This window comes from Sciurus carolinensis, chromosome 6, assembly GCF_902686445.1.
Source record: "Sciurus carolinensis chromosome 6, mSciCar1.2, whole genome shotgun sequence".
Classification (NCBI taxonomy): Eukaryota; Metazoa; Chordata; class Mammalia; order Rodentia; family Sciuridae; genus Sciurus; species Sciurus carolinensis.
In genome coordinates this window covers 103809198-103821601 of record NC_062218.1, presented here as the reverse complement: position 1 = coordinate 103821601, position 12404 = coordinate 103809198, and the positions used below count along the sequence as shown (strand labels likewise).

The 12404-nt window shown below is 40.0% G+C and overlaps 1 protein-coding gene across 2 annotated transcripts in view; it reads left to right on the top strand.

Moving 5' to 3' along the window:
* Prelid2 (PRELI domain containing 2) overlaps positions 1–4053 on the top strand; it is a 73307-nt gene extending 69254 nt beyond the window's left edge. For both annotated transcript variants that reach the window (XM_047554684.1, XM_047554683.1), the window contains one exon: positions 21–4053. The gene's annotated coding sequence lies outside the window, so the exon portion shown is untranslated. The remainder of the gene's footprint in view (positions 1–20) is intronic.
* The last annotated feature ends 8351 nt before the right edge of the window (positions 4054–12404 follow it).

Genomic DNA, 12404 nt, shown 5'->3' with positions numbered 1-12404 from the left:
CTGTTTGCTTTCTCTTGCAGGGGAGCTGTGTCCAAGTGTGCTTTTTTCCAACAATGACTTCTTGGCCACAACACATCACAGGCACAGTTCCTGGAATACAGGTTTGAGGATATGGTATTGGCAGCATAAAGAAGAGGAGACCTCCCTGCCAGGACATAAAACGATACCCTCCCCTTGGAGCCTGCTTCAAACAGTAGGACTCATGGCGATGAGACCATCTAGCCGGGTTTTTATGACACAGTCTTTTTACGATTTTATAAATAAAGAAAAAGATCCATGTGAGATGATGTCCACTCTGCCTCAGGATGTCCAGCCAGTTTTTTGTGATAGTGCCTGGGCCTGGGTGGTGGTGCTTGTACCCATATTTTAAGGGCATGATTGTTCATGGAATTCATGGGAGAATTTTGGAACATATAAACTTGTGGACTCTATCAACTGTTTCTAGGGGGCCTGGAAACAGACAGGCATGTGCCAGACCTGTGTTGAAGCTCAGCCATATGTATGCCAATGTTTAAGATTCTTGGATTTCTGTCCACAAGTGATGTGTAAGCACTGTTGGTACAGCTCTCATAATGTATCATGAACTAACTGTGCTGTGGTCCTCTGGAAGAACATGGAATGGAGTGTGGAAGGCAGATTCTAGCTGTGGCTCCTAGTAACTCACCCAGGGATCTGGAGCAAACCATTCACCTCTGTTTTTTTCCTGGGACGGCGGGGATAATCAGGCACAGGTCTTTCACCTCTGGGTTGTGATGACTGACAAGAAGATAGTTTAGTTTGAAGAACACAAGTTTGGGAGTCAGATAGATAGACGTGGGTTTGAAAAAAACCCATCTATGAGTTCTTTGATCATGTCCATTATTTTAAATCTTCCTGAAGCTCATTTTTTTTTAATTTGTAAAATGAGATGATGGAATGAATTCTGTGAGGTTGTTGGACTGCTTTGAGATCATGTATATAAAATGCCCACCATACTGCTAGATGCCTAGAAACTCAAAAAATAGAAGCCATTATTCTGTAAAACCATTTGAACGTATACGTTTCAACTGTGATGTAAGGGGAGTATTATTGTTTGAAAATTAGATGACAGTAGTTTGCTTTTCCCATGATGAGAAGCCAAAATATGAATGCATGCTACCTAACAGAAAGCTTGAAGAGAGGCAATAATTTGGAATTCATCTTCTTAAGATAAAAATTGGGCCATTACTGGAAATTCTTGGGGAGATTGTTCTTTTTTTAATATTTGAAAATTTTCCACTTAGTGCAGTGATGAATTTCTAAGTAATTGTACTTTCTCATACAAGCCTGCCACTGCAAGCCTCCTCTCATGTTCTGAGCTGTTTGTGCTGCCTGAGTCTTGTCCCTTGGGATAATTTCCCTTCATTTCCTCTGTATTTTATTCTTCAGTTGTGTTGGAGGGAAAATGAATGGTAGAAACCAGAACACATTTTGACCTTCTCTTCCAGTTTATAAATGGCATTTAGTAGGCTTTTGGAATAATAGCCTTTTTCCAAAAGTAAGAGGTGATATAAATTATTGTGAAGGTGAGAAGCAAGAAACTTTTATTTGGAGAATGTGTTGGAATAAACTTAACCCTTCCTACTGACTGACTTGCCTCCTCTGCCAGCCAGAGTTCTCAACCTTGACTATCCATTAGAGTCACCTGGGGAACTTAATGCCATCCTGATGGCCTGGGCTACATCTAGAGTAAGAAATCAGTATCGAGATGGAACCCAGGCATTAGTGTTTTTAAAAGTTCCCCATGGGATTCCAATGGGCATCTAAGGATGAGAACTCTATAATAAATTAGAGGTAATTTGCAGACATTTATCTGATTTCTTTCATAATATCTCAGAGGTAGCAAAGGATCTCTGTAGCAGGAACTTTTACTAGAAGCAGAGTGGAGCACAGAGAGGCTGAACTGGTGCCTTGGTTCCCTGCAGCAATGGCCAACATGAACAGCACCCTGGCAGCTGGTCTGATGAGTGAAACAGGCTGTAGCTGTCCTAGAGGTCCTGGGAGTGCACGTCTGGTTGAAGCCAAGCAGCTGCTGTCCAGCACCAGCACAGTGTAGCAGTGTGGCTGGTTTTTCTATTTTATTTTCAATTTTCCAGGAAAAGACAAAAATTCTTTTTCAAAAGAAATCTCTTAATTTCATGTGTTGCAAAAAAAGACAGAATTGCTTAAAGCCTTCTTCTAGCCAAACATGTTTGCAGCCAGTACTTTTCAGCCTGTGTTTTTTGGATGTTAAGCACTGGCCTGCACATCCCAGCCAATTTTTAATAGATTTGCATGTTTGTATTCTGGACATAAAATGCATCCTGCCTTTCCTCCAAGATTGCTTTTGGATGCATTTTCCTCCTCATTCCTGAGTAATCCTCTGGACCCGCATCAGACACTTTTCCTCACTCAGTATTTTTCCCCTACAGGCATATTGTACTTCAAACTTCATATACACAGTTTCAAAATCTTACGGAGTTTTCAGAATTAATTAAGTCTTGTTAGATTTTTAAACTTATATGCATATTAAGAAGCCTACATTTAAATTTGTCATTTGATGCATAGTGTAAAAAATGTCAAAGCTGGGAGTGTGCAACTTTGATGGACACACTAGAACCAGGGTGGGAAGGGTGAATTCACAGACCTGGTCATTTTCCTCCTGACTGGGCCAATGAGTTTGCCCTTCAAGGAGAGGATGTACCAGACACCCCTGGAGAGTTTTGCTGACATTCAAGTCCTCTGGTCCTTCCCTAGAGATCCTGATTCATGCACTTTCAATTGGGATTTAGGAACTGCATTTTGAAACAAGTTCTTCAGGTTATTTGGTTGTGCTGTTCCACAGACCACATTGTGAGAAACACTCATTTGAGAAAGGTATTTTTGACCTCAATGTCTTCTATCATTTAAGGAGGTTTCAGAGTCATTTTGGCCCCCTGATCAATGTAGTTGATCACTCAAAATCCAATATGTAGTTCCTATGCAGAGAGAGGCTGATTCAAGTTATCCCTATAGTGATTGAGGTGCTTTTCCCAGGAAGGGTATTAGGATTTAAATTATATTTAGATGAAAAAGGTGCTGTATTGTTTTTATATATAAATTACTTTGTGTATCTCTTTTCTTTATTGTGGTGCTAGGGATGGAACCCAGGGCCCTGTGTGTGCTAAGCACATGATCTACCACTGAGCTGCATCCCCAGCTCTACTCTGTGTATTTTATAAGCAGTGCATATGTACTAACAATCCCATTTATCAGTTTTTGTAGGGTACACAGTATAGACAACTTGAGGTTATTCTTTTAAGTTATACTTTTTTTTTTTTTTGCTTTATTTCGACCATTTGCATGGAATTATTTCTTAATTTAGCATACATTTCCCTGCTCTGAAAAACAGAAGTATCAAAGATAATGAAATCTTTTCAGGGTCGTCATTTGTGTTTTTAATTATGACATTTCTGTCTCGGTTTGTTAGACCCCCTACACCGAATAGCCCCAGAAACGTTTGCTCTTTGAGTTCCATGGCGGCTTTAGAGTTTTTCTTTTCTCTCACTATTAACTGTCATTTCTCTCTGCTGTTTTGGTGCCTGCCTCTGGAAGCTTGTGCTAGTTTTCTGCAGGGCTGGGAAATTGTGTAATTGCATCCTCTACCTCATGACATGAACAAGGCTGAATGAGGCTTTTTGAGCCTTAAAATGGGTGAACTTGGCTACCTTGACTTGTGACATTATTTGTGACTTGGCGCCCTCCTTCCAACTTATTTTCTGATCTTCAACTGCAGTTGTCAGATCTGTGACCTCAAGATAAGCCAGATGTTGATAGAAATCATTTCTTTTGATGTATGAACCATTGCCTTTCTCAATGGTGTTAATGTTTTATATATACCGTCCTATAATGTGAAATGTAGTGGATTAAAATTCAAACAAAAATTTCTCAGGCCAGGTTTTTATATAGGATAAAGTTTTAAATTCAGTATTACTATGACTTGGAGTTATAAATTAGTTGTATGCCTATGAAATTCCATCCTGCAGTCTTTCTGAAATAAAGGTGTTACAATCAGTACTTATGTGTGAATTCTAATTTCTTGGGGGCCTCACGTCTCTTTGTGTAGTTTGTGTCTATTCTTTCTAGTAAGGATCCCGGTCCAGCTGCCCTGACGAGGGTGTTATAGCAACCACATGATGTTAGCGCCCTTAGTGAGCTGGTACCTTCTTCCAGAAATAAGCAGAGGCCACCATTGTTAAGTGACCCAGGAGGGCCATGCACTAATGAAACGAAAGCCCTGGGTCCACAGAGGGAGAAGAGATGAAGCTTGTGGGTCCGGGCAGCAGCACAAAGCTAAATCGTCCCCGAGAGGAAGGGATGGAGTAACTTCTCATTGACCTGTGTGGCTCAGCTGTTCTTTCCATACTTGTTTCTTTGAGATGCACTTTTGTCCTTTTATTTGTCCCCTTTAGGCTTGGGTGTATGTGGTTGGGTTTCTATGTCTTGCTTCTAAAATGCCTCATCCAAGCCCTGTTAATGCTCTTCCTTTCCTAGAGCTACTGTGTGGTGATGATCTTCCTTTCAGGAGTACAGTCCTTGTTTGACCAGCACTTATTGAGAACCAGCTGTACACAACAGAAAGACAGCGTTTGTCTTCTCTTTTGACTCGATCCAGTGGGTAACTAGAAAGCTTGCACTTTCATTACATTGCCAGATGACAGCAGTGCATACTGATTGTAGGACCACATACAGCCACTTCAGTTGGGGCATTTAGCAAATGATAATGACTTACTTAAAGGATGTAGGAGGGAAAAGTCAGCATAGGATGCACAGTGGAGAGATCCACATAAAAATGTGTGAATTGGTGGTCTCAAGGTCACCAGCAGATGCACAGTTGCAGATAATGATGTCTGAGTTAGCGTGGGGTATGCCACAAGATATCAGCTTCTTTCTAGGCCCCGCCTCATAGAAGGGAGCAGGCCTGCATGAGGTCAGCCCATCTGAGTCAGGCAGGAGCTTCAGAGTGTGCAGTGACTGCAGGTGACAGGACACCAGGCACAACCTCCTTTTCCTTCGGACTCTTCTATTATTACAGTCTGGTCTAAGGACATGCCTGAATTCAGGGCTGTAGAATCAGTACAGTGCTTCCCAAATGTCTCTGGAGGTGGCAGGATGGCGTGCCAGCTACTGAAGGACAATCCTATAACCCAGAACCTTAACACAAACCTTGGAGAAAATGAGGCAGGTAGAGAGAAGAAATCCTAAGAAAGACAGACCCAGTACACTGGGGATCCAGAATAGAAGTTAACTTAGAGAAACTTACCAAATAGAAATCTAAAATGCAGTATTACTCGTAATCCTTCAGAATCCTCTGAGAAATTTTAAGAAATACTGATGTCCAGGTGCCACCTCCAGAGATTCCTTCTAGTTAACTGGCCTGGGTTGTGGCCATTTTATCAGAGTTTCATAAAGCTTCCTAGATAGTTCTTAAGGCATGAACAGTAATTCCCATCAACTTCAGAAGTAAGGTTCGTCCACCAGTGGTAACCTTTAAGAAGCTAGCCAGGGGAAGCAATTTGAGATAGGAGATCTCTCCTTTATTATGTTCTGCCTCCACTCCCTCAGAAAGATATAATTCACCATTCCAGGGGGGTGGGTGGGAAACTCTAACTAATAGAAGAAAAAAGATGCTAAAAATACTCCACCATGGGCAACTATTTTGTTATGATCAAAAAAAAAAAAAATTGAGTTCCATTTGTTGGAAGAGGATCCCATGCAGAAAAAGGGTCTCATAATAACTCCAGATCCATGATCATCTTGAAGGGTTAACCTGAGTAACTGTACGCCAGACCATAAGATGTAGTTCTTTGAACTATGGACAGGCATGCTGTGCAAGAGGCAGCAGAGAGAAAATAGCAGCCGCCATCCTGTTAAATTAAACTCCACGGAGCTATTCTCCAGCATTCTCAGAGAAGGTTAGAGCCATTTCGTGCCTGCCATCTGTTAGGGCTGCTGATGGAATCATTCCTTTTTTGTGTGGGCCAGGATGAACTTTTAGATCCGAAAACAAAGGAGAATATGCTAACTCTTCCATTGTTTTTGTTTTCCCATTTGGAGTTAGGTGATTCCCTAAATTCAAAAATTCATTGCCCAATCTTTGAAATTGCCACGTTGCCAGTTTCTTTAGAGGTTTAGGGAAATTGTTTTCTGGACTGACATGCCCTCTGTCATTTGCGTTTAAGGACGTGCTCATTAGTCGCTCTTGTCGACCAGGCAAAAAAGCAAATCCCCCTGGTCCCCAGGATAGTAACTTTACAAAAAGAAAGAGCAATCAAATAGAAAATATAAAATTATTATACTCACAGTTTAGGGTCATTTACAAAGTTGCAAATTAAACTAAGACTCCTTTGATTCTCAACAAATGCTTCTGAATTGCTATTTTCCTACCAAGATTAGAAGCCCGCACAATGAAAAAGAGAGAGGAAAAGAGTTTAATGAATGAGTGATTCCAGAGTATAGGTATCACAATGAAAATAGGGTATGGGGCAGAGGGGAAAAGAGTAGGGGAAACCTACCATGACCATACCTGTCACTGATTGAATTAGGGCAGCTGTGAGGAAAACTTACTGTCTGATGTTATCTTTTACAAATGACATTCAAAGAATTGGACACTGTGGCATGCAGGTTTAGAGTGTCCAATTTTATTTTCCTTCCTTGGTCTTTTTTCCTAAATGTATCCTTAGATTTAGCAGAAACAAAATTCAGTGCAGTTTTCCTGGTGAGTGGACATAAAGCCTTGGGACAATCCAGAGTCACATGCAAGGTACTCGATGGCTGCAGTTTTTAATTACAGTTTAAATTGGATTAAACACTATGCATCAGATTGCAATTGGAGTCCTTCCAGCATGGAAAGTAGTCTTTTTGAATGTGTGAAGTCAGAAGCTAGCATTGTAACTTTTCACCTTAGGTGTTAATTGTTCTGTCAAGTGCCACCAGAACCATTTCTTCCTGGAAGAAATAAACGCTGGCAATGTTTTTGGGTCTTATTAAAGGGAAGGGTTTTGTAGAGATGAATTGGGGAAGAGCAAAGAGTCAGATAGACTTTTATTTTTCCCCTGCAACCTCTTCCTGAGAGGCATTGCCTGTGATTTGCAGAGCAGGGTGCTTGTTCCCCTGGGATCTGCAGTCACCTGTGAATGGGACGGGAAGCCTCTCAGAGCATTTGTTTTTCTCAAAGCTTTGTGGGAAAAACATTTTTTAAATATTTAAACAAGGAGATAACTTTGCAGACTGTAAAGTTGGAATGTATTCTTGATTAAAAAAGAAAAGAAACCAGACTTAAATTTTTCCATCCTTGGGAGTATTGGAAATGCTTGTAATGATTCCTACCACAGCAAGTGTCGCGGTAGGTTGAACTTAACGGACATGCTTAATAAACTTAATGGGACAAATCTCTAGTAAACTTGGGCCAATCTTGCCATCAGATGCAGTACAGATTATGTTGAATACTGAGTTAATGTAGAGTTGTTGAAGCTCATTGAGAAGGACATGTGTAAGTATGAAGAACATTTATTGAACAGTAAATTATGTTATTTTTCTTTATTGTGTGTGTGTGTGTGTGTGTGTGTATGTTGGCAGTCTTATTTTGATTTCCTACTCAGGGAAATATTCACTGGTCAGTGTAATACTCCTAACGTCCTGTTGCTTCCAAATAGGAGGCAATTCAGATATACCTATATGCCACAATTTTCTCTAACTAGTCAGTCTACAGTGTTTGATTCAGGGTACTTGCTAAAATCATGGGAAGGAGTATAATTAGTCTTGAATGGGTAAAATGACAAACACAAGGGAAACATTAATGAAGTGGTGCTTTGATTCTTGATTCTGCTAATTACAGAGGTGAGGCTGGCTCTGCCATCCTGAAGCTCACCCTTTCCAATAACAAACCACTTTTCTGGTTTATTCTCTCAGACCTATTTTAACTGTCATTTGGATGGAAATTGCATGGCAGTTACCAGCAGCAATAACCTTGCTTTTTGTTTAAAAAACACATACATTTCAAATAAGGATGGTACTTCCTACTTTCTTTGTTGAAATAGTATGTGCTGGACAGATCTAAATTTCCTTTCACAAAGTAAAGATTGAAAGTAAATTTTAACCAGGTGCAGTGGTGCACACCTGTAATCCCAATGGCTCAGGAGGCTGAGGCAGGAGGATGGAAAGTTCAGTTAACCTCAGCAAAAGTTGAGGGGCTAAGCAACTCAGTGAGACCCTGTCTCTACATAAAATACAAAACGAGACTGGGGATGTGGCTCAGTGGTCGAATGCCCCTGAATTGCATCCTTGGTAACCCTCCCCTCACAAAAAAAGAAAGTAAATTTTATAATAGACATGAAATCTTAGCATCTGATTTGATTCAAATATCCATTGAGCAATGGCCACGGACCCAGCTCTAGAGGTTGTGGTGGGTGAGAGTCAGGGCCTGGGATCAGAACTCACGTGGGATCCTGGAAGCTTGGGTGCCCCCTGTGCTGGGGATGCCCTGTGGGTTTCTTGTCCTCTATGAGAGGAAATAAGAATAGTGCTGCCTTTACTGGGTTATTGAAAGGATTTAATGAGTTAAGACATGTAGAAAGAACTGGAACAGTGTGTGGCTGGCACAAAGTGAACAATCTGAGATCTCTGGAAGCTGTTGTATAGAGTTGGTATAAAGCCCTTAAACATTTGGGTTAGTTCTCCAGTGAAAACACAGAGACTTTGAAATTTCTTTTTTGGAGACATTTTAAATTATGAAATTAATTTCCCTAATACACTTAGGGCCCTTCAAAAGTTCTATGTCACATTGAGTGAATTGTGGTAATTTGTGTTTTTTAAGATAAATCAGTCCCTATCAACTAAATTGTCAATTTTTGCTCATAGTTTTTCCTTTTCCTGTCTGTCTGGTCTTTAGTGATATCCCATTTTATTCCTGATATTGCTAATTTGTGTCTTCCTTCTCTTTTCCTTTTGTCAGTCTTGTGAGGTATTTGTCAATTTTATTGATGTTTTCAAAGAACCAGCTCTGTTTCATTTCAGCTATTCATTTTTTGTAGTCTTCTTATATTTGTTTCATATAATGCTCATGGGTTTTAGTTGTACCACCACTGACTTTTTAAAGTCCTAAGTATTTGGCTCCTTCTTTACTTAAGCCCCACCTTTTCTTCACTTCTCAGCTGTAGCTTTGTTTCTTCTGGAAACTCTGAGCCTGCACAACAGGCTGAGTCCCCTGCTGCACCCTCCGTAGAACCCTGCATGACTCCTTGTATAATGGTGCTCAAAGACTGATCCCATCTTGAGTGAGTGACAGACTTGGGTATAAAATGGAAGAACTGGAACCCAGAAGAATTCAAAGACTCTCCCTCTCTTTGTTTTGACTTTTGACTTCTCTCCCCTTTCTCTTTCCACCCATGTTTCCCCTTCATTCCCTTTTCTCTGTCCCTACTCACCCAAATAATTACCCAAATAGAATTATACCTGAAATTTTCTACTCCCTGTGAACATTAGGTTTTAGCAAGAAAAACAAAATTGAAATTTTGGTTATCTGTAAAATGAAAAATGACATCTAATTGCCTATATATATATATATATATATAATTATATATATATAATCATATATATATTATTTTATTTTATTTTATTTTATTTTGTACTAGGGATTGAACCCAGGGACAGTCAACCACTAAGTCACATCCGCAGTCCTTTTTCACGTTTTATTTTGAGACAAGGTCTCACTAAGCTGCTTAGGGCCTTGCCAAGTTGTTGAGGCTGGCTTTGAACTCGTGATTCTCCTGCCTCAGAATCCCTAGCCACTGGGTGCCATTATATCTTGCACTTATTTGAATACAAAGAAAATTCATTCATCCAATGCATAACTACCGAGTATCTTTTATGTTCCAAGTTCTGTGGGAGGCTATAGGATAAGAACGGTTCACAAAACAAAGTCCCTTTTCTCATGGAACTTATGAAGTTGTTTTTTACTGGTAGATTTATTGAGTACTTCCATATCTTTTGTGAATTACCTCTCCACATGGTTGTTCAACTGCCTGCCACCCTCCCTCCCCCTAATGTCGTTTATTTAACAAATATTTTGCTCGGGAGTAGGGGAGATAAAACACAAAAACAACCCTTCTTACAGTTCACTGAGTATGCATTCTGTCTTACCAGTTCATCCATCCAAAAGAAAAAGTCTTCTGTGAAGAACTGGTGTGGGCAGCCTACTTATCATCACTAATTGTTTATCATCTTAAGTAACTACATTTGAATTTAAACTAAATCTGGTAGGACTGTGCTCTTGAACTAGTCACACTCTGGGGGTCTTTGATTCACCATCATCTTGATGGTGAGGAAAAAACAAAATGAGATAACAAATTGAACTTAAAGAATATGGGTAAATTTTTAAAATGAAACAGACCGAAGAACTTGTGACTTTTGGCATTTTGTATTTATAATAAATGTGTGGAACCAACTGTATACAATTATGTACTGCAAAAGGGAATTGAACAGTTGCATTTAATGAAAACATTTTGACAAGAGCCAGTTGCAGTGCTAGGTTGTAATTGCAAACGAACCTGCCTGGATTTTAATTTGTCATCTTGTTTTATTTTAAAATGATACTCGATTTGCAGTTCCCAGAAGCAGTGATGAGAGGTCCTGGGTGACGGGACTGTAATATCAGCAAGGTGTTAAATAAAACCCAGCATTTCTCTGAAGAGCTAGACTTCTTACTTCTGGGGGAGTCTGAGTAAGACGGTTTGAGCCTCACAATGTCATTGGTCATGCTGATCATCCATTTCACTTATTTCACACATAATTGTAATTCCCCAGGAGGATGTTTAAGTTCATTAAGCGCTTTATAGCCATCATCTCATTTAATCCCTGAAAGTAGCCTTGTGAAATGGTAGCAGGTGGTTTAAAGATGAGAAATCAAAGACTCACAGTGGGCAGAAGACTTGTCCAGGAGCAATAGCCAGTAAGTGGCTAGATGGAGCCATTGCATGTTTATATCCTTTTTTTTTTTTTTTTTTGGTGGTGCTGGGGACCGAACCCAGGGCCCTGTGTTTGCAAGACAAGCACACTACCAACTAAGCTATCTCCCCAGCCCCTGGCTATATCTTTATTACACTGTAAATGTAATTGTGTAGTAATGTTGTATAATGATAGACACATCAAAAACAGATACCTATAGGTCCCGATTTATAGTTTCTCATTTATCCCTGAGGTGAAAGGAACTCCATTTTAACTCCCTTGATGTGCTTCAGAGTATGTATAGAAATTTATCTTTGTGGAAGTTATTAAATTCCCTTTATCCATTGCAATTCTTCTTCTTCTTTTTTTTTCGGTGCTGGGGATTGAACCCAGGGCCTTGTGCTTGACAGGCAAGCACCCAGCCCTCCCAGACCTTTTTATATTTTATTTAGAGACAGGGTCTCACTGAGTTGCTGAGGCTGGCTTTGAACTTGTGATCCTTCTGCTTTAGCCTCCCAAGCGGCTGGGATTACAGGGGTGTACCATTGTGCCTGGAAAATTATTCTATTTCTTGCTGTGATCTTGATTATCATAGTGATAAAGCTATGACAGGTTAAACTAATTGTAGTTTTCACCTGCAGAATGAAACATGGGGCTAAGCATCTGAGAAATACAGCTAGAGTCTGCCGCTTACTAGCTAGGTGATGAGATGACTCCTTTTATAGGAGGCTCAAGTTTTCAAACTTGTCAGGGTGGAGATACACAAATTCTTTGCTAAATTTGACCACTGTTCATAGCATAGTTGCAATAGGAATGAGGGGTAGAAGAAACAAATTGAGGTACAGAAAGCAGAAATTACTTGTTATAATTAGCCTCATTTTCACTGATGAAGAGACTGAGACTAAGACTGGTTCAATGTCATATCCTAAATTGTTCAGAGTCTGTGCTCTTCGGCATCCAGGGTTCTTTCCCATGTTGCACTTTCTAACAATTTGGAATAAAGAATCCACTGTGTCTAGAACACTTTGATGTGTGACTGTTACATTGGACTCATTAGGTTACCATCAGAATGAACCTTAGTCACTGTGAATATATTTTAAACTTTTTACTTGTTCTAATTAGTTATACATGACAGTAGAGTGCACTTTGACACACCATACATATGTGGAGTATGACTTCTCCTGGTTGTAAGTGATGTAGAATCACACTGGGCCTGTCATCATGTATGTACATAGGGTAATGTCCAGTTCATTCTACTAGCCTTTCTACTCCCATACCCCCACCCCTCTCTTCACTCCCCTCTGCCTAATTCAAGTTACCTCTATTCTTCCCTAGCTGCCCACCGCGGCTAGGGAAGAATTAGCATCCGCATATCAGAGAAAACATTTGACCTTTGGTTTTGAGAGATTGGCTTATTTCACTTA